We start from the raw sequence: 22,500 nt of genomic DNA on the forward strand, positions 1-22,500 counted from the left end.
GGATTCACTTGCGATAACGAGGAAGCAATGATTCACCTGCGATAACGAGGAAGCCATTATTCACCTACGATAACGAGAAAGCCATGATTCACCTGCGATAACGAGAAAGCCATGATTCACCTGCGATCACGAGAAAGCCATGATTCACCTGCGATAACGAGAAAGCCATGATTTACCTGCGATAAAGTGAAAGCCATGGTTTACCTGCGATAACGAGAAAGCCATGATTCACCTGCGATAAAGTGATAGCCATGATTTACCTGCGATGACGAGGAAGCCATGATTCACCTTATTATTTAGTTTCTCGGTCATTATATTTTATTTTATTTCTTTCATGTTTGTATCAATTATTTGACCAAAACAGTCAATAATAAGTAATCGAACATCTTCATAAGGTGTTTAAGTATTAAAATGGTGCTTTATGCGAGTCACCGTTACGCGACCTAAATGCAGTGATATACATGCCGCATACTATATGCGGCGGCGTGGTGCCTCCATATCGCACTGTATACGGCAGTTTCAGAACTCTTCATATTTCAAGAGTTAATCCAACCATTTCGGTATACAACTTGCAGTCATATTTTCATTCATGGCCATATTTTCGCACCCTTCATTGTGATGGCCAAAGGCGTTACTGTATATCATTGTTATTATAATAATACACTTATTTATAGAATATTTAACAATAATATAAACAGACTGAATAAGAAATAAACGGAAGTCATAAAAATAATACCAAATCGTTGAAATAAGGCAATTAACTCATTTTTGAAGAATTGTCATTCCAGAATAGAGCTCTTAAAATATAATATTATTACATGTAGTTTTTTTCGTATCACTCCAATCATTTATACAACAAACATTTCCACGGAAATGTAATATAAATCTGCCATTTAAACCATCAAGTTTTGTATTATGACAAAATCCCAATGTTTCAAATCTTGGATGAATTTGTACGGGAACTAGCGGTGCTGGTTCTCGAGCCCGGCTCTCAGAGCCACCGCTCGTACGTGTGGTCGTGCATGGTACGAGATCTGTCTCCTCTCTTCTGTCTTTCCCTCTAGCTCTTAGAGCCACCATCGTTCATGCGTATGTGGTCGCGCATGTTTCGAGATCTATCAACTCTTTAATATTTTCTTAGCGTTGTCTCCTTCCCCTTCAACACTTTTCTTTCCTTTACACACCCTCCCCTCTTTTCTCCTAAATCTCAAAATCTTTCTTATGTGCTTTCAACCTTTCTTTCCATTTCTCAATTCCCTCCCAACTCAAATCTCCTCTCTTTCCCCCCCTTTCCCCCCCTCCACTTTCTCCCCCACCTCTTCCTCCCCTCTCTTTCTCCCCTTCTTTCCCCACTACTCTTCCCCCCTCTTTCTCCCCCGCCCCTTTCTTCCCCACCTCTTCCCCCATTCTTTCTCCCCCTACTCTCCCCCTCTTTCTCCCCCTTTTTCTCCCCCACCTCTTCGTCCCCTCTCTTTCTCCCCCCTTCTCTTTATCTTTTATCATATAGATTCAATAGTAGAAGAGCTGAAAATCTTTTTTTTCATACATATTGTAAAAAGTGCTTTAATGAATTCTAGACGAATGGAAGTATATGGTGTAAAAAGACAATTCCAATATGGACAGAATCAGGCATGCCAGATGAAGAGTTTGGACAGTCAACAATTTAACGTCCTGAATGTAGTTCGTCACAACTTAAGTAAAAACTATTTCAATTAAAGATTAACCGTGTCTCCCTTACCAAATAACCGCCAAAATGTATTGACTATTCTTCTTTTAGCAGGGAGTTTTGAGATTCTTACCAAAATGACCTTTCTTATATGTGTTATAGTACACATACTATTGGGATAAACAATCATGTTAATTGTTATTTTTGTGAGCCATAGATATACAAGATTTGGGATGAATCAGATATTGTATAAATTAATGCTTGAACAGTAAATACATACTTGTACACGCATGTACTGCTATTACACGTCTGATACAAGCAATTTGTCTTGTTTCTTTATATTCAGAACTTTATCATAAGTAGAGCTATGACAAACAAAATAAATTGTGAATTAAGCAATCTAGTTGGTAAGAAGGTCGCACATTAGTCTTTAACTTTAAAGTAGCCAGCAATAGCTTTGAAAATCACGAGCCACTGTTTTGACTGTGGCTTAAAGGTTACACTATACCACATCACTGTGCCCCTTGGAATTAATATACAGATGTCTATTTTACATGTACCAAATACAAATATGTACTTGTTGTTTATCAAATTCTTCTTCAGATGTATATTTTTTATCTTTAGCTATGAGTTTTAATTGTTGCTACACCCCGAAGTATAACAACAGGCAAAACTTACTGCTGCAGCTAAATTTGGTTGGCGAAACAACAGCAACAGCCTTATATCTTTGTTAACAATACACATACAGTGGAACCCCGATGGCTCGAACTCCAAGGGATCGGCGAATATATCTCGAGCCTCGAAAAATTCGAGCCAAGCGGGATTGTTTACCTTCAGTATAAATATATCGGTTCTTGACTTCTAGTTTGAACCATCGAGGAATTCGAGCCAAGCGAGTTCGCGAAAACGGGGTTCGACTGAACGAACCTTTTGGTACATATAACAATTTTCTTGAAACTTCTGTCGTTCTTACACAATCGGAGGCTCTTAATCCGTTTTGCTTTTGTATATCTACACAATGTCATTATGTCTGTTTGTGATACGAGTCTTGTGTGTGGTGTTTATATTTCGTTGTCTTTATGCCGCCTTTTTGATTTCGAATTTATATATATTATATAAATAAATAAATGATACCATGTTTGGGGGACATAGAAATAAGTTATTCAACAGCATAGTTATTTCGATCAATATGGTTTGTATATTAAGAAAACAAAATAATTCAGTACTTTTTTATCTTTTATATATTAGTTATTCTATCTCTTTTTTGATGCGAATAGACTGTTTGAAAGTTAGTTTCAATATTTCTACATGCTATAATGTTTTTTTTTCTTACGATATAAGCTGTCTTTACATTAAACATTGTAGCTTTCATAAACAGTCAATTGCTATAAGTACTTTCTGAAGTATCTTTAATGACAAGCCCTTGCATGGTACTTGTTATTGCAGCATAATTGAGATCAAATCATTTAATCAGTCCAAAGGTTTCTCTATCTTGGTCCAGAAGATAATTGAATTAGATATCGCGGTTTTAACTCGTATGGAGTCGTAATAGTACGTGAGTGATCGTTGTACCGAAGATACGCAATTATGTCTTACGATTACAGATGATATGACTCGGCAGTTTCCGTCGTGTATTAACGAGTTTCCGAACTTTTCCAAGTTCATGATACGCCCCTTTCCTCAAGCCTCACAAAAACAGCTGATTTGCGTAGATGAGACTTTAACGCGGTCCCTTCCCCACCCTGAGGACAGGGAAAAGGGTGGGGGAGGGATAGGGTATGGGAGGGGTATTGGGTGTGGTAAATACAAGTGTAAATCATGGAGTATCATATTTGGTAAGTCTTTTAAACTTTTATAATGTGTAGTGTTTGTTTATTTTCTATTTTCTATATCAAATGTGTTTTATTAAATATTATTTAAACGAGATCCCTTCGATGAAACTATATCAGAAATTTCTTTTTATTTGTTTTATCTATAACGTCTATGGTTTAAAAGTTACAGTAATTATTATTGGTATGGTCTCTTTTTATGTCAAATTAATAATATCTAATATAAAGAATGTCCAGTCAACAGTTAAATCTTTCAATTAAAGTGTCTGTATTTCACCAACCAAGCATGAATTTCCTTGTATTTGCGCTATACGAAAGTTTCATTTTTGAGGCCTTTCTGAAACACTCACGTTTTTGTTGAATTATATTTCAAGGAAAAGGCCAATTAGACACACATGTAGATAATTTTATTTTGAGGCTTCTATGAAGTGTACATCCTTTTGTTTACTCATGTTTCCAGGAACCAACCATTTGGACACAACTGTGACATAGTTTCAATTTGAGGCCTTTATGACGTACTCATGTTTTTGTTCATTTCTGTTACAGGGAACCAACCATTCAGACACAAATGTAACATTTGAGGCCTTGATAAAGATTTTTTTTTCTGTAACAGTAAACCAACCAATCTGGCGCAACTGAACGATGAACGATGTGCCTCCTCTTGGGAAAGCTGTCACACACAATCCTGCGTATGTGTTTCCATGGTATAACTTGAACAAAATCTCAATATTCTAAATCCATCATTCATTACGTCACTTTGAAGCATTTAACTGATCAGACTGTGTATGGTTGGGGAGACTGTCTAGGGCGGAGGAGACTGTGTAGGGCGGGGGAGACTGTCTAGGGTGGGGGTACTTTCTAGGTCGGGGGAGACTGTGTAGGGCGGGGGAGACTGTGTAGGGCGGGGGAGACTGTCTATGGCGGGGGAGACTGTCTTTGGCGAGGGGATACTTCTAGGGCGGGGATACTTCTAGGGCGGGGGAGACTTTCTAGGGCGGGGACATTCTGGGACGAGGGGAGACTTCTCGGGCGGTCGGGACTGCCTGGGACGGGAGAGAGTGTCTGTAGTGAGGGAGAGTATCTGGGACGAGGGGAGAGTGTCTGTGCAAGGGGGGACTGTCTAGGGCGGGGGAGATGCTTTTTGCGGGAAGCATCCTGTGTCGATGGGAGACCTTTAGGGCGGGCGGAACTGTCTGGGGCGGGGGAGACTGTCGATGGTGGGGGAGACTGTCTTGGGCGGGGGAAAGGGGGACTAAGTGTTCATCAAACCGAGCGTTTTCGTACACCAAAAGTTGTTTTTTCTTCCGACGAATCTCACTAACGGAGTGTTTGTTTTACTAAATATTAAAATAAGTATTCCACGACGTGACTTGTAAGCTGTAGTCTTGTTACGGATATTACAGCCTTTCATTTACCTACTATAGGACAAAAATGTGTAGAAATGGTTATTAGGACGTTGTATTAACTCTCCTTCATTTTCAGGAACAAGTGGTAGTTGGCGAGCGACCGTTCCTTCAACGAAATCGTATGTAGCCACTACAGGAACTCCGCTCGGGCATTTATATTCCTTCGGCGTGGATTGGACATGGATGAGGACATGATTGGCGTCCTTAAACGTCCTTAATAAATGCAACGCTTGTTCTTGTTCTACTGGGACTGATTGATGTGTATCTTTTGACTTTTTTTGAGCTGTGTGGTTTTTGGTCGAATTAGATTGGAGTTGGAATATAACACACTACTTACAAACATATAATATTATCTCAGAAGCATTTGGAAAACAACGCTTGTCACAACAAATTGACTCTCCTTTCCGAGAATAGTTCATCTTCATATCTGCTGTTTAGTTGTTTTAAAACTGCATGTCGTCCTAGTTGTATAAATCATAACGAATAGTTAGGTGGTGGATTCAATAATCAAGACACGTATTTTAATGTTTATCCTATGTAATCAATAATTGGTGGTGGGTTTTATACTATGTAATCAATATTTGGTGGTGGGTTTTATACTATGTAATCAATATTTGGTGGTGGGTTTTATACTATGTAATCAAGAATTGATGTTGGGTTTTATCTCTATAATCAATATTTGGTGGTGGGTTTTATACTATGTAATCACTATTTGGTGGTGGGCTTTATACTATGTAATCAAGAATTGGTGGTGGGTTTTATATTCTGTAATCAATATTTGGTGGTGGGTTTTGTATTCTGTAATCAATAGTGGGTGGTGGGTTTTATACTATAAAATTGAAATGTGTTAGTGTACTCCTTCTTAATTAGTATCTACTGATGTATTGCTTTAATTGTAATCGGAATTTTGTCAGTCCTTTGTAATGGGTAGTCGCTATATCAATTTATTCGGTTTTTATCCTTATTTCTAGTATTCGTTAATGGTCTTTTCTCCAGTGTTATCAGAATTTCGTGATCGAATTTGTAATATGTATTTGAACAGTTTTTAACCTATAGCCAATCATTTAATAATATTTATTTTGTATGTATACATTTGAGCATTTACAAGTACTTGAATATGTATCGTCACTATAATATATCACACATTAGTAGCCTAATTGGCTTATCAGTCTTTTATTTCATATGTTCATATGCCTTTCAAGCAATCACTGGATGCAATGCCAATACATTATTATAACAGTTTTATAGTCGGGTTGAAGGATTTATTGCTGACATGAACGGGTATAATATTCACAAGAGCATTTTATATCACAAGCAAAAGCCCCCTTTGGCATATGCGTACGTACATATTTGTTATCAAAACAATAATGGTAGTATATAAAGTCATATTTCTGTAATACAAACATTAAGCCATGCTTTATAATGTATTAGTTTGAATGGTGATTATTGTCAAGACTGCAGTTATTTATGTGCAACCTTTCATATGTAACATTGTAACGATATATTCACGATAAGGACTTTAACCGAATTCTATGACGTTCTCATGTGTATTAATTATGTATATTTTGTATATAACATGTATCTTTTGAAATGGAGACTGAACGGGATTTCGACGTCATTACTTTGGCCATTGTTTTGTCAACCAGTCAATATTTATAAACTTTGAAAAGCTTCAAATCATGCGATCTACATACTTTCGAATCTTTCCTTTGCTTACAATATATAACTTCGGCAATTCAAACGGAAAACAATTTGGTTTTAGGGGTATGCTTACATAAAACTGGAACATATGAACAACAGTTGACAGCTTTTGAATTGTTTTAATGACATATAATAATAACAATAACACTACTGGGGTGCATCACGTGACCTAGTTCGGCACAAACTCTCGTTCATAGTCTCGTTTCACTCAGTGCTCGCGATGCCAAAGAACAAGATTTGTATATAATAATATTTATTTTATTTTATGTGTATATGGCGCCATATATAAATGCTACTTTATGCTTTTTGTCAATATGTTTTTTATTTAATTCAAATTTCATTATACGTTAACGTCAGGTTGTTCCTGTTGAATCCAATACGAGTGTTTGTATCAGATGAGTGTACAATGTATGTCATTTTGTTTGTTTCTGCTGCTAGGTGTGTATGCATAAGTTCTTGTGTCTGTGAAGATTATATTATTGATCCTATTTCGAGATGTGCAAGCATGTGTGCTATTTGAAATGGTGACATTCTAGTCAAAATAACATTTATCAACATAACGTATTTCCATTCAATACAAACACTTATCTTTTTTTTAATTTCATTACATGAACATTTTGTTCAATTCCATGATTTTTTTAAGGTTTTCCTTTTCAAATCAAAGTTATCAATAATATGTTTTGAAACCATTGACCTGTTGTGGACCTAATGTCATTCTTATATTTCGACAAGTATGAAGAGTCTGAACGTTATAACACCATGTTTTTTTCAACTACTAGTATTAGACTTCATCACTTTATTCTGTTTTAAATGCGGATATTTATGAGCTGGTTGTCAAGTATTTGTAAATATAATAAAAAATACATTAATGTTGCGATATTTTTAAACATGAAGCAAACTATAAATGGCAATTTCATTATGAACCAAAACAAAATACCATTCCATAGAGACGCCACACTGAAGTCCCATGCCTATGATAGGACGCGAACATGGAACGACTACCATACAAATCATCGTCAATCCACTCCTAGTTAATATATATTACAATGATGTATATTTGTCTTTATATTCTTTCATTATTAAAGCTTTGTATGTGTATATATGCTATTTTGTGGGCGGGAAAGGTGCAATATTGTCTTCGTCATGTACAGAGTCTATGCTTAAGTATAGTCCTGTTTATTTATGTAGTTTAAGCTTTGTTTAATGCGCAGTTTTATGCAATCCATTTTTCTGTCCCTCATGGTTACATATTCGTGTATCAATGGTGTTATTTAAAGCCCCCCTCCCCATCAATGTTCATTCCTAACTGACCTATATTATGTATATGAAATTATGTATTAATCATTTTGCAAAAAGAAAGTGTGCAGTTATTTTTTTACATAATTTTATTTTAATTAATGGTATGCGATACAAAATATTGCCATTTTTTTATGCCAGATGATCCTTTTTTGTTTTGGTATCAGTTGAAAGTTTTTAAAGTTCAAAGAAAGAATATGTACAACTTATTAAAAGCACACAGTTTAAACTTAAAAGATGGCTTAATAGGCAGTCTTGCGTACGATTTCAATAACGAACAAAAAAAACTGCACTTACTTTATCTATAATGTATTTTCGCTCATTTCTTTACATTGAAGTATATCAGGAATAAAAACTCTTTTATACAATTCCAAAATCATATGGGGATCTCCAGGCATCAAAAGTTACCATTATTGAAAATAGTTTCTTCAGTAACAAGCTGATGGGAACAACGTATACTTGAAAGTCTTCTCATCTCAGAAATAAAGCCCATTTTTCTTCCCTTTTCGTTGACACATATCAAGAAGTATTCTAAGAGGAGCTTTCCTCGCACAGTATACAAACTCTTGCTTTGACAATAAGAATTATTTGATTCTAGTTGAAACTGTTGAATGTTGCTATATGTGTTAACACACGCAAGTCAGAACTTTATTAGTAATAAGTGCACACTTTCTTTTTATTTTTAAATGTATATATCGGTTTTGAACGTAATCAGTTAACCTGTTTATAAAATATCAAAACCGAGGCTCCTATGCTGTATTGTGATAACTTGAACATTCCATCATCTTCATTATTATCATCGTCATTACCGTAGTCATCTTTTTATGTAATTTGTAGTTAGTTCCTAATTGCATTCAGTACCAAAATAATACTCATGTACACTATACTAACATTGTTAATGTCAAAACATTGAATTAATTATAATGTACAATAAACATGAACGGTATGAAATAACAGGATATGTCCTTGACTTCTCTTTTATTTCATGTAAATTGCAATATAACAACACAAATCACGAGAACTTGCCTAGAGTCTTCAAAGTTTAACCGAAATCCTGTTTAAAAGCGCAACAGACAGACAAACCACTATCGATAATCGGATTATGAAACCGATCAATGGTCGATTATTAATCGATTTATTTATATTTGGTCATCATATTTAAGGCATACATATACAATACATGCACCAGTTTTGAGCACCAATGTTCCCTTACAATATTTTTTTGTACATTTCTTTGTATAAATTACATTATTTATTCAGAACGCACCTTTTTTTCTTTTAGTGTTTACAAGTTACTATTACAGAACATGAGACCACGGGCTATATTTTTTGTCTTACATTTAGTATTCTATACTTGTGTAAAATAAACACAAAGACACATATCATTGTCTTTTTAATAATAAGTCAGTAACAAGTACAACAAGCAGTTGAATATTCTATATGTTTTACAATAACATTTTCTTTCAGAAAACTGAGAAAATATTTTTACATGGTAAGAAGTAAACGGTAACATGATTTAAAACCACTTTTAAACCACAACCAAGAGAAGTTGAGAACCAAACCTTTAGCAGTAAAAGTACAAAGAAAAATAAGGTACTGTAGTGACATATTGAATTGATAAAAATATGACTAGATAACTTATCACAGTAACATCTTAATAGTTCAACAGTAACTGGCATTATCCAGAAAAATAAAATTTGTCGGTACCGGTTACGTCCCTTGTTTCTATAATCGATTGTTCAAATTTCACTATCGATTGTCGCCGACGTAGGCCTTTCCGATCAATTGTCGATTATAATCGATCATCGGCACAACACTACTTAAACAGTTTTTCTTCTTCGACCGTTTAGTAAAAAGAGATGAGGAAATCTTCCTTACTTGCAACTAATTTCCCAAAGGCCGGTATTTGCCATTATTAAAGGTTTTCAAAGAGACCAGCTTTTATTGAAGATTGGTGTCACTAAATAATGTTTTATATTGTATACTTAAAGGCGTATACTTGTAAACAAAAGTTTTCAGCTAAAAATGTACACTGCATATGTCAATGCAAGTATAAGAAAATATATGCAAAAAATCATTTTTCAGAACACATTGCTCTGGGCGGATAGAAAGAATTACTTGGTGAGGCAGATTGACGTCTGTCATGAAATGGAAGAATGATGCGTGTAGTGAAAAAACTGTTTTTGTAATAATTGATAAAATAAGAGGAGGTGTTGTTAGCAGGGGCTTTGGAAATTTTCTAATCTGAAAAGGTGCATTTCGGGCCTTTTTGTTTACTAGTTTCTTCTCCCATTTACAAATAAAAAATAAACTTAAACGATTTATGGAGGGAGGCGTCGGGTGCCCCCCCCCCCTCCCCCCCGGATCCGCTAGTGAGAACCTTGTGTATTTTTATGATCTCCAGATATGGAGAATTGTAATAAGAAATATTTCGAGCTCATTACACTGCATCTTTTTTGTATATGTGTTTACATTATATCGTTTGTATAAACCGAAATATGAAGAAAATGGATTACACAATTCATGTCCTAACATGTATAGATACTTGAACAAAATAAACAGTATTCGTGCGTGTATACAACACAACACTGCCCTTGAACTGAAGCAAGAAATCCATGAGCAATAACACATATATTTGTCCTTCATTTTCTTAAAATGTCCATTTTCTATCAGCCATTGAGATATGCGTGCCTATATAACAAGAATTAGGAGGGCTTTGTACCATGTCACAGAACAATATAAACATTGCCATTCAGAAATTACAAGCATGCATCAGTCTTTGTAAAGTACATTTTAGTGGTCCCATGTCAGGATGAGTATTTGCAAACTGCATACATTTTAGTAGGATTAGAAACCTGTCAGACTGCCTGTTTATTTCTATTAAATCTTGCATCATCATCATCATCATCATCATCATCATCATCGTCATCACCATTCCCGTGCTTTTTTCAAAATGACAGTAATATGCTACGCCACAATCTTAATCATTATCATAATTAACAACATCATCACAACCACCACCATCATCTCCACAATCACAACCACCACCATCATCTCCACAATCACAACCACCACCACCACCATCTCCACAATCACAACCACCACCACCACCATCTTCATCCCCACCACCGTCATCATTACCAACGCCAACATCATCATAATTATCATCATCATCATCATTATCATCATCATCATCATCATCATCATCATCATCATCATCATCATCATCAACGTCATCACTATCGTTTTTGTTAAAATATTAGAACTTTATTTTCTTGCTTTATAATAAATGGTTAAGTTAATCCCTTTTTGTGGCAAAATGGCACAGTTGCGCCCAATATAAGTAGTTTCTGCTTTATGCGTTGAGCGTCGCCGCTTAAACGTGGTCGTCCTGTTTATGCGTTGCAAATCACCGCATAAACAAACAAAAAACACGTTTATGCGGCGATGCTGCTATGCGGCGTTACACTTCTAGCATTTCAATTATACTTCGTCGCTTACACACACCTAAAAACATTCTGGCGTACATGCCAATATAACTGTTATGTTAAGTTCTTACGCACATCAACAAAACTAATAAACACTTCTTAAAAAGAAAATATGTACATAATTATAAAGGTGGTGGTGCTGATGCTCTAGTGATGGAGTTGTCGAGTAGTGGTGACGCTGTCGAGTACGTTTTTTCACCTGAAATAACATTAATGGTTTGACTTGTTAGACATATCTTAATTTGCGAGAATAGTGTTCATGTAAGCGGTATGTCTTAGTAAAAGCCACGCACCGACTGACTGGCCTCCAATTTCATAACAATATACTATTTTCCTATATATATATATATGTATATATATAGGAAAATAGTATATATATATATATATATATATATATATATATATATATATATATACAATAGTCTTTGAAAGCCTGTCAGTATTTCTTCAATGTTCTGTATTGCACTGTGATGTACATGTCGTTTAGTTTTTTGAAAATGAAAGAAATGTTTGTACATTACAGATGGGAGTTGTCAAAGGTAGTAAGAAAAGGGCCCTTTTCTGACAACTAGAAAAAAGCAGTTTCAAAACCTTTTCTCTGACTGATCCAATAAGAACAAGCACGTCATGGAAGACTCACTTTTTAAAACGAAAAAACTCCCCTGAAACCATCACCATGCAAAAGGGCAAACGCCAGTCATAACCGGTGCCTTCAACAGGTACAAACCTTCCTCTTCTTTAGACCATTAGTTGAACTGAGAGCATCCCCCAAAATTTGCCTTTCAGTACGTCCATGCTCCCGTACAATCAAATATAGCTGGCTTCAAATGGCACTTTTTCTGACGTGTGCTGCCATCAGGTTTATAACTTAGCCGTTTAGTACGCCTTGAAACGTATCTGTCCAGGTCTTCTTGGGCTTCACCTGCTTTTGGAGACGATAAGTGTTCACAGTCAGTATCATCATCATCCGACACCAAACCTTATCAGAAGATGTCTAAGGCAGAACAAGTGGCTCAAGACCACAGTTATCTGCCCCCCGTTGACCCCCCCCGTCTGTTTCTGAAAAAATGTTGCTTAAATAGGCTCAAGACCACAGTTATCTGCCCCCCGTTGACCAAGATCCGGATGTGAATACAGAAACAAAGAGTGCTTGTGTTCAAGTATCAATATTTTATTAAAATTGAATGAAAAAGAAGCAAAAAATGTTCTTTTTGCAGAGAACTTGACTGAATTTGACACTCTATTGCAGAAATTGATAGTTTTCAATGTAAATATTGGAAAAATCATAGCTTGTGGAAGTCTGAAAATTAGTTGTTTGTAGCCGATTGACTCCCTGGCGGAAGGGTTATGTATTTGAACTCAATTTTGACAGTCGGGTCAATGGTCAACATGGTGTTTTCTTGTGATTATATTTTGTGTCTTGAATTGTTCTAGAGATGCCATGTCCTTAGTTTTTCAATTGGGGTGTGTATAAAGTCAAAAGCCAGGTTAGTGTCTATATGAAACATATAGTAAAAATAACTGTGGTCTCACGCCTGATATAGAGGAAGCTTTTGGAGGGGTGGCCTATTTTAAATTGTTATAAATTCTTAATTTATACAGCTATCTGGTTGAAATTTGGCCAGTTGACAGTGCTTAGCCATAGAATATTGGTGTTTGAGTATGAAATGTGAAAATCTTATATTACATAATATAAATTAATAATATATAATTTTCTTATATATTTTTGACATTTTTAAAAAAAACTACTTTCACTTTCAATTTAATGTTTGGAAATAGTTCCAAATGATGGTAACTAATGAATGAAAGCCTCACTTTCAATTCCAAAGTATAAATGGAGGGATTTTTTTAACATAGGAAGCAGACCCAGGAGGAACTGTCTGTTGAAGACCCCCCCCCCCCCCCCACCAAGCTGCCCACCAGAGGCCAAGCTGTACTTGGTGTTTGCCAACATGCTGTAATTTGTAAGTACTTCAAGATAATATATTAGAAAATGGTATCCAAACTGAAGTACAAAGTGAGACAGTTTGGTCATAAAAGCCCATTGAGACTGTTTGTTCCATTCCTAAATGAATTTCTTTCATGTTGTCAATCATTTCTGATGTGGCTTTGATAATAATATTATTTTCTAATGAAACTGCTGACTTGTATCAGTCTTTGGTCTGTATTGTGCATCTATTCACACATTTTGTTTGCTCTTTTAAGCAAACATTACAATAATTGCAAATTCTATAAGCAATTAAACAAAACTTACTGCACATAGGATGCAGAATGATGTTTTATTTAGTGTGCATATGATTTTCAGCTTATGGACAAGAAAACATATACTTTAACAATCACAGCAACACAATGAGATCCCAATTTTAAAGAAATAATGCCACCTTTCATTAATTCATTAATTCATTCTATCAATCATTCATATATATTCATTAATTCATTCATTTATTCAAGTTTATTCATTGAAAAACTTGACATTTCTCAAGGCAAAATAAATAAAAAGTGAGCAGCTTTCATAAAGAATAGAGCCTTTTCCCTTAATGCATTAAAAAACACAACCTTAATACAGTATAAATGTTTTAAAAACCCTAATTTATTGCTTATTTTAATAGCCAGCCTGGTTGCTGTAGCCACAGAGGAATTTTCAAGGACAAGAACCAGTGCTGGTAAAACTGTGGTCTCGTGTGGTTTTCCATACCGGCTCTCGGCAAGGATTTTCAAGAAAGGAATACCATCTCCAAGTAAGAAGAAATTCTAAGCATGTCTGGTTTGAATGCTTGCAAAATGCATCTGGGTACTCAATAAGATGAGGTTTACCTTTGAGTTGTTAAAAACTGATTGCAAAATGTCCAAAAGACTATATATTCTATTAAATTTGTCCTGAAAATCTTTGAATTCATGAACTTTTCTGCATATTTATCACATTTATGACTATATTAAAGGTTGTGTATGCCTCAAATGAGTGTTTACAGGCCTTTTTCAAACTTTAACAGTAGTGGCAGATAGTTTTATTTGTGTAAAACATTGCTTTTGTGTCTTGCTTGCAGATCATGATGTGCCAATAAGCTCCAGTTAGCTGCGGCCTTTTCCCCAGGCGGTAGTCCTGCAATCTGAATCCAGGAGATGCAGCTCTGAATCCAATATTTCAGAAGAATGAAGATGTTAGTCAACTCTGTAGTGCTTGTTTGTGTGTAAATGATTCCAATGAGTGAGATTTATAGCAAATCAGGTGTAAATAAGCATCTTATAGACAATAGTGAAGTGCTGTACTCTGAATTTAATGCCAAATCTAGCCTTCAAAACAGATTCTTAAAGTAATTTTTTTTTAAAAATGGGCATAATAATGCTATCTCTGCATTTTCTACATCATGTAGCCACCTCATACATGAAAACACTAGCAGTTGTCATGAATCTTTAAGTTTTGGTGTGTTTTTTGCCATTTCCTTTGTTGCGCCATTTGTCCCGGAAGCCAACAATTTGGCATATAGTGTTGTTTAGACTGTCTATTAACACATTATCACTAAATTTCTTGTGTTAAACTGAACAGTTCTGTTACCTTTGTATATAAGTGGACCAGAAAAGCAAAATTTTGACAAGTTGAGGCATTTCAGTTGGGCTCTATGTCATTTTTTATATAAAACACTAAGCCGATGAAGTGGAAAAACCTTATTTTGCTTAGAAAAAAATCTTAAAAGAGTAGGCAGGCCAGTTTTGTGGTGCTGTTCTATAGACACCATTAAAAGCTACAAGGAAAACTTTACTTGGTCAAATTATTCCAATGCATAAGGAAATAATGGCTCTTCAAAGGTTTGCGGCTTAACATTTGAGGGAAATGGCTGTTTCTGCTTTTTATGAAAATACCACAGGTGCTAATACTTGTCTCATTCATTTAGTGTTTGATATATCATTGCCAAACTTTCAGTATGTGTTGCATATAGCCTGAAGCTGAACTATAGGAGTTTTGAAGTCTGTTTCTGAAAAAATGTTGCTTAAATAGGCTCAAGACCACAGTTATCTGCCCCCCGTTGACCAAGATCCGGATGTGTATACAGAAACAAAGAGTGCTTGTGTTCAAGTATCAATATTTTATTAAAATTGAATGAAAAAGAAGCAAAAAATGTTCTTTTTGCAGAGAACTTGACTGAATTTGACACTCTATTGCAGAAATTGATAGTTTTCAATGTAAATATTGGAAAAATCATAGCTTGTGGAAGTCTGAAAATTAGTTGTTTGTAGCCGATTGACTCCCTGGCGGAAGGGTTATGTATTTGAACTCAATTTTGACAGTCGGGTCAATGGTCAACATGGTGTTTTCTTGTGATTATATTTTGTGTCTTGAATTGTTCTAGAGATGCCATGTCCTTGTTTTTCAATTGGGGTGTGTATAAAGTCAAAAGCCAGGTTAGTGTCTATATGAAACATATAGTAAAAATAACTGTGGTCTCACGCCAAGTTTATTTCCCGGGCACCGGACTTAATGATTCCGGGAACATAACACGTTTTTCGAAAACAAATAAAAGTGAGGAAAGATCGAAAAGGAATTCTTATAACAAAAGAAAAAAGAAAGAGTTTTCAACATAGTGTCATTTAATATATTAGAACACAATTTTAAAATAAACCTCTATTGGACAATGAAAAAAATCCAATACTTACTATCAACTTTGGATTTGGATTAAAGATATTTATAAAAGATAAAAAAATGTTCATTCATAACAATTATTTACTTTGCTGCCTGGAAATAGTTTGAAACAACTCACCTACCTGAAGCACTTTAGGATTATTGGCAATTTATTGTACAGAGTTACTTACGTACTGTTTTACTGAGGCAAGATCAAAAGCTTAAGGGATCAGTATACATTTCCACCTCTTTACTAAATTTCGTTTAGAATATCACTGTATACGCAATGTATTGTCCTTAACAAAATGAACAATGCCTTAGATGGCAACAATGATAATCTTAATTATTTTTCATTACCCCCAGATATAGAGGAATGCAATAATGAGTACTTTGAGTTTATTTCGGTTCACCTTTTATTCGATATGTATACTTGTATAGAAATCAATTAAAATGGAAATGTAATACATACTTTATGTCCTAAAGTAAAATAATACTTGAACAAAATTAACAGTATGAATGAACTTAAAAAGACGACAAATACTTTGACAAATTTAGATGACCTTCATTTTCTGAAAATGTTTTTCGACGATCAGCCATTGGGGTATGCGCACCTACCATTAGAAATTAGGTCATGGCTATATGGAGATTTAGGAGGACGTTATTTCATTGGCTATGTTTAAAGTCAAAGAACAATATCAAAATTGCTTATCGGAAAAAAAACACATGCATAGATCATTGTTAAGTAAATTTGACAAGCGACATGTCTGGAAACGTTAAAAATGTGATTATTTGCAAACAATGGTTTTTAGAAGGATCAGAAGACTGCTTGTATTTTCTGCTTAATCTTGCAATAGATTTGCATTCTAAACAAAACACTACTGATTGCTCGCAAAGAACTTGCCATTTATTCCTTCTTATTCAAAAAGTATCTTCTGCTGAATTAGGTTCACGCAGTAAAACTGGTTTTCATAAAATTTATGTAAAAATACTTCTGTGAAGTTTAAGGCAATTCATCCTCTTAAATTCGCATTAAAATGCTATATGAATACTGTTGATGATGATTAACATAATGACAACAGTATTCATATAGCATTTTAATGCGAATTCAAGAGGATCATCATCATCATCATCATCATCATCACCACCACCACCACCACCACCACCGTCATCATCATCATCATCATCATCATCATCATCATCATCGTCTTCATTGTCATCGTTGTCTTCCTCGTCATCATCGGTAGCAGCAGCTGCAGCAGCAACAGCAACACTACACCTACCCTTAAAGTGTTTTTATATGTAGATTGATAAAAGAACATAACATAAACTTGTGACATAAGTACATCTTTTGTATACGTATTTTCCTATATCATGAATTTGTAGTCCTAGTCTCGCATATTCACATTTCTTTTTTGTAACCTTTCATTAGAACATGTGGACTTGATCAGCAGTGACCATGACATTGCACTTGTATAAATAGCTGTAGTGTTTGAGCTTGTACAAGGACAACCAAGGGTATTCCATGAACTCAAGATGATCAATAAAGCAAATAAAGATCGCTGAATTTTGCTTTGGTTATAATTCTTTTTTTCAAAAAGGTTTAAATTACCGCAGCCAAAATTGAGAACACAGTCTTTAGAACAAGCCATGCACAAAGTGGTTTTATTATTCCTTTTGTAAAGTATATTTCAATGCATGCGGCAAATGTATGCCCCTAAATCTGTGTCTCACGCGATAATATAATAAATATGCATAATTATTATAAAAACTGTGACCTTTATTTTTCAAAAATAGATATCTTAGATCTGCTTGTGATAGCTACTTCGCTTTAGAAATACAGTCATGGATTTCTGCTTGCCAACATTACGACGTATTTAATCCATTTTATATTCATATCAAAATTATAAACATTAAAACATATATACATTAAAATTAATGGAATACATTTGAAACCATATTCCATTTAAGAAATGAGCGAGTCTCTTGAACAACCTACATTATTGAGAAAATGTGACTATTACGCAATTAAGTATTTAAATTACTCAACGTCAAATGAAAATCAATACTATCTGCTTGTTGTTTTAAAATATTATTTTGTGATAATGAAATTGAACTAAAAAAAATATTTATTATTATTTTGTTGACATGGCAATCTTTCTTGCAAAGTGATTTTTTTTATCTTAATAAGCTTTCCTCCTCTCATAAAAGAGTATATCTTATATTTCAATAGTTTCTTAAGGAAGTGACTTTCAGTTATCTTTAATATATAACTTAAAGCAGCACTCTCACATATTTACCATTTTTACAACTTTTTTTTATTTTTTTTTGTTTTGGAAAGAGCAAATATTTGCGTAAATATCTGCAACCCAATGATATAAGATTGCTGACAAAAAGATTTTCATATTTTCGTTCGAAAATTAATGTTTTAAGTGTTAAACCGTTACTAACGGTTTAAGAAAAATGCATAAAACAATATTTTTTAAACTTAAATATAATAATCTGCGATCTAATTAATTTTCAGCAGTCTTATATAACTGGTTTCCATGGATTGTCGCAAAAATTGGCTCGTTCCAAGACAAAAAATATAAAGTTGTCAAAACGTTCAATCTGTGAGAGTGCAGCTTTAAAGTGTATTATAAGCTTTGACCATAGACTATTTCACTTTTGCATAAAAACATATTTCGCCAAATTTGTTCGAGGACATTCATGATGTCATCTGGTAAATGATAACAAGCGTTTTGCTTTAAAGGGACTAAACAACAGACTGTCCCATAATCGGCAAATACAGTATTTCCTCAAAACAAGCCTTGAATTGTCAATAGAAGCTAGTATGGGCCGATAAAACATCATTTGAAATTATTTAAGAATAAACGCGACTAACACGTCGCACCAGTTTCACCGTTTCAAAAAAGGTGAATCAATTTCACGTTAAAAATCGCATTGTGTTATTTTCCGAACACCTTGCAAGTCGTTTCACACATTAACCTGTCAATACGCGTTTTAGCCAACTCGCTGTCATTTGCAGCAAGGATCGTTTTCCAAAGTTTCCATCGATCAATTTCATCAACGATGTTAATATGTCGGGCTCTGTGTCTCATTGTTTCGTATCAGTATTTTTCTTTCTTGCACTTTCCGTCCTTTTTGGTGGCCATGAATAGCATTTGAAAGTCACACGACGAGAGTCGATGCATATACCGACGCTATTTGTTTCACTCACTTGAACTTATTTAGGAGATTTCAAAAAGGAAAAACTACGAAAGATGTATGTGTTGTAAGCGATATGATACATCAGTAAGCAATGCCCGAGTCCCGAACTGAAATATGGCCGATCCGGACCGTCCGGGAGGATTTTCAATCCGGGTAGTCCGGGGAGGTCCTTGTAGCAATCGTGTAGCCTTCGGGAATGTCCGTAATTGCACCGTGGTGATCCAGGGCAGTCAGGCAAATCTGTTTTGACACAGATCACCCTAGTGTGTTCCTTGTTAGGTCCGGGACAGTCCGTATCTAATCCGGGATGGTCCGTGACGGTCTGGGATGTCATCCGTGTTGAAATTGTGGTGGTCCAGAATGGTTCGGGTTATTCCAGTATGGTCCGTGACGCTGCCTTGAAGGTACCGGTGTATACTGTGTAGGCTGCGTGTTGATCCGTGTTCATCCATTGTGATGCCTTGTTGGGTTCGGGCTTGTCCGATGTGTGGAGACCATCGAGGGACCGTCAACTAAATTTCATCCAGAAAGACCCGGAACCACCCCGGATCAAGTTGTCTTTTGATCCGGGATGCGCCGGGTTAATTCGGGTGGTCCGTGTAGAGTTCGGCTTATGTGTGACTGTAGCTTTAGTTTCAATGCACCGCAAACAACGAAATCAATTTTATGTAAGTCTTTGACAATTTTCTTTTTTATGTAAGATGTTAGCACAGTCAAAATAATGAATATTTAAACAGTACTATTTGTGTTATAAATGTGTATGAATAATATCACTTGTATATTACTCAAATGTTACGAAAATGGATTATGTAACGCATGTCTTTAAATTATAAATACTTGAACAAAATAAACAATATTTATGTGTTAACTTGAAGGGGCTTGCTCATGGTTTTGTATTATGGACTTTTTTGTATGACGAAATAAAATATTGCAAATCATTAGGTTTAAACTAAGATACTCACGGCTGGAAACCTTCAACATAATATGTTGATATTTGCTGAAATATTGTCTTTGAAATCCACAATTTTTAACAGCGTTAGAAATTTAATTCAACCAAATTCTTCATTTTGCGAATGAGTCCTTGAGTCCTTGTGGACATGAGGTTTTGTAGTAAGTTTTATAATTTTCATTAACTGCAACGGCGTGGGTTCGCATCCTACAAAATGCAGAATATTTTTGTATTCTTCAAAGGTATTTTTTCTGCAGTTTGGGTACCAAAGAGTAAATAGTTATACTAAAAGTGTTTTTAGACGCATTGCAGGGGAACATTTGTTGCCAACACACAAGCGAGTCCCTTTAATGCACGGGCCTTGAAAAGGAACACGCAACCCAGGAGCAAAACAAATATAGTTGACCTTCATGTTTTGAAAATGTCTATCATCGATCAGGCATTTAGGTATGCGTACCAAAATTTAGAAAATACAATCATGGCTATATGCCCAAATAACAAGCTTTAAGAGGAAGTTATTTCATTGGCTAGTTCAAGGTCACAGAAGAAATTTGAAACTGCTATTCGCAAAAACACATGCACCGATCATTGTTAAGTAGATTTCATTAGCGTCATGTCTGAACCCGAAATTATTGGGTATTTGCAAGTGCTTTGAAGGATTGCAATATATTTGCATTCTGCACAAACAACTACAGATTGCGTGCACAGAACTGGCCCTAAATCTTTTTTTCCTTTGTATTTTCTGCTGATTTAAGTACATGCAGTAAAACTGATTTTATGGCGGCATATTACTGCCTTAAGATAACTTGATAGGGTTCGCGAATTGTTCGTGTTAACCACTTAATTTTCGCGATTTTTATTTAGCCGTCTAGTTAATATTTGCGTTCTAATTTTTGTAAGATAAATATCATAAGACTAAAAACAGGCTCGAAAGTGCACAAAACTGCCACCTATTACCTTTTCAGCTGTACAACACTAACAGGTTAACTAGTTATTGTCTACAAATTCCATTTAATAAGCAACATACTAACTGGTCAACGTAATAAGATTCGTGCTACCACTTATCTATACATGCATCCTAAATTCAGGTGCTAACTGGTTAACTATAGTTATGGTTTGGGAATTCCACTTAGTAAGTTACATACTAAATGGTTAACGTAATAAGATTCGTTTTACCACTTACCTATAAATATACGTTAACTGGCTATCTTACGCAGTTATATGCCACCATAGAATTTCATAAAACGTTCTGTGAAGACGATGTTAAAGGCGATTCATACTCTTTCATTCTGATTTAAATACTAAATAATATACATATATAAACTACTAAAGTTCACGTACTAGCCGCGTAATAAACACAGACAAGCGCACCCACATTACCATTATTAATATATTTACCAGTGTATTATAAATGTTTATATATCATATATATAGTTTTCTTTTCTGAGAGTTTATAAGCATGTTACAAATACTGGATTCAATATTAATTAAATTATTAAATCTGGCTTCAACATAAAATAAAGGTTAAGTTAACATCTTAAAGGTCATCATCATCATCATCAGCAGCAGCAACAACAGCAAGCAGCAGCAGCAATGCGGATTTAATTTCTTTGTTAGATTGTAGAATATAACTACAAACGTTAAGCGTAAATGTTTTGACCTAGCATATTTTTTTAAAAATCACAACATTTCATTAGGACATGCGTACTTGATCAGCAGTGACCATGACATAGCACTTGTCTAAAAGGGTGTTGTGTATGTACTTGTACAAGGACAACTATGCGCCTTCCATAAAATCTTGATGACCGAAAAAGCGAATAAAAACCGCTGAATATTGCAATTTTTCGAAAGTGTAAATTACCAGAGCCATTCTTGAGAACTCTTTTCTTAGATAAGGTGTGCACAGAGTGGAGGGAGTCATTGTTCGTTTCTTTAATGTAGTGTAATGCATGCAGCTAATGGGTGGGCTTGTCTGTGTGTATCACGCGGCTGAAACGTGAACTTTAGATAAACTGACAGAAGCAAAATATTAAGAAAAAAAATTCAGCCTAAACTGTAGTTCTTTGTACACACTGCACATTATATTGCACTGTTCACGTTTCAGCCGCGAGCTAGTATTCAGTCCAGCTCGACATTGCAGCTCGACATTGGATATTTGTTATATAATTTCGAATGTCGATTGACGATGGCTGAGCCAACTTCACACACATAATTTAGAAATATATCACTGGCTGATCCGTGAAATCCTTTTTCTAAAAATGCTATTGTTAAATATTAATTGGTTAAATGGTTTAAGTTAATGTTGAGTGTTATTTTGTTCAATCCAAACTGAAATACATTATT

At 35.0% G+C, this 22,500-nt stretch overlaps 2 long non-coding RNA genes across 3 annotated transcripts; both read left to right on the forward strand.

Moving 5' to 3' along the window:
- Window positions 1-3,316: 3,316 nt before the first annotated feature.
- On the forward strand, window positions 3,317-8,857 carry LOC128241403 (uncharacterized). Of its 2 annotated transcripts, none has more exons than XR_008262353.1 (3): window positions 3,317-3,501; window positions 4,109-4,199; window positions 4,978-8,857. It is a non-coding gene; the product is annotated as an uncharacterized LOC128241403 (long non-coding RNA). The 2 variants fall into 2 exon arrangements; XR_008262352.1 differs by having other exon boundaries at window positions 3,323-3,501; window positions 4,109-4,184.
- A 4,455-nt stretch (window positions 8,858-13,312) lies between these two features.
- On the forward strand, window positions 13,313-14,567 carry LOC128240305 (uncharacterized). Its single transcript, XR_008262116.1, has 3 exons — window positions 13,313-13,350; window positions 13,996-14,124; window positions 14,431-14,567. It is a non-coding gene; the product is annotated as an uncharacterized LOC128240305 (long non-coding RNA).
- The last annotated feature ends 7,933 nt before the right edge of the window (window positions 14,568-22,500 follow it).

The sequence above is a fragment of the Mya arenaria genome, chromosome 7 (genome assembly GCF_026914265.1).
Source record: "Mya arenaria isolate MELC-2E11 chromosome 7, ASM2691426v1".
Taxonomy (NCBI): Eukaryota; Metazoa; Mollusca; class Bivalvia; order Myida; family Myidae; genus Mya; species Mya arenaria.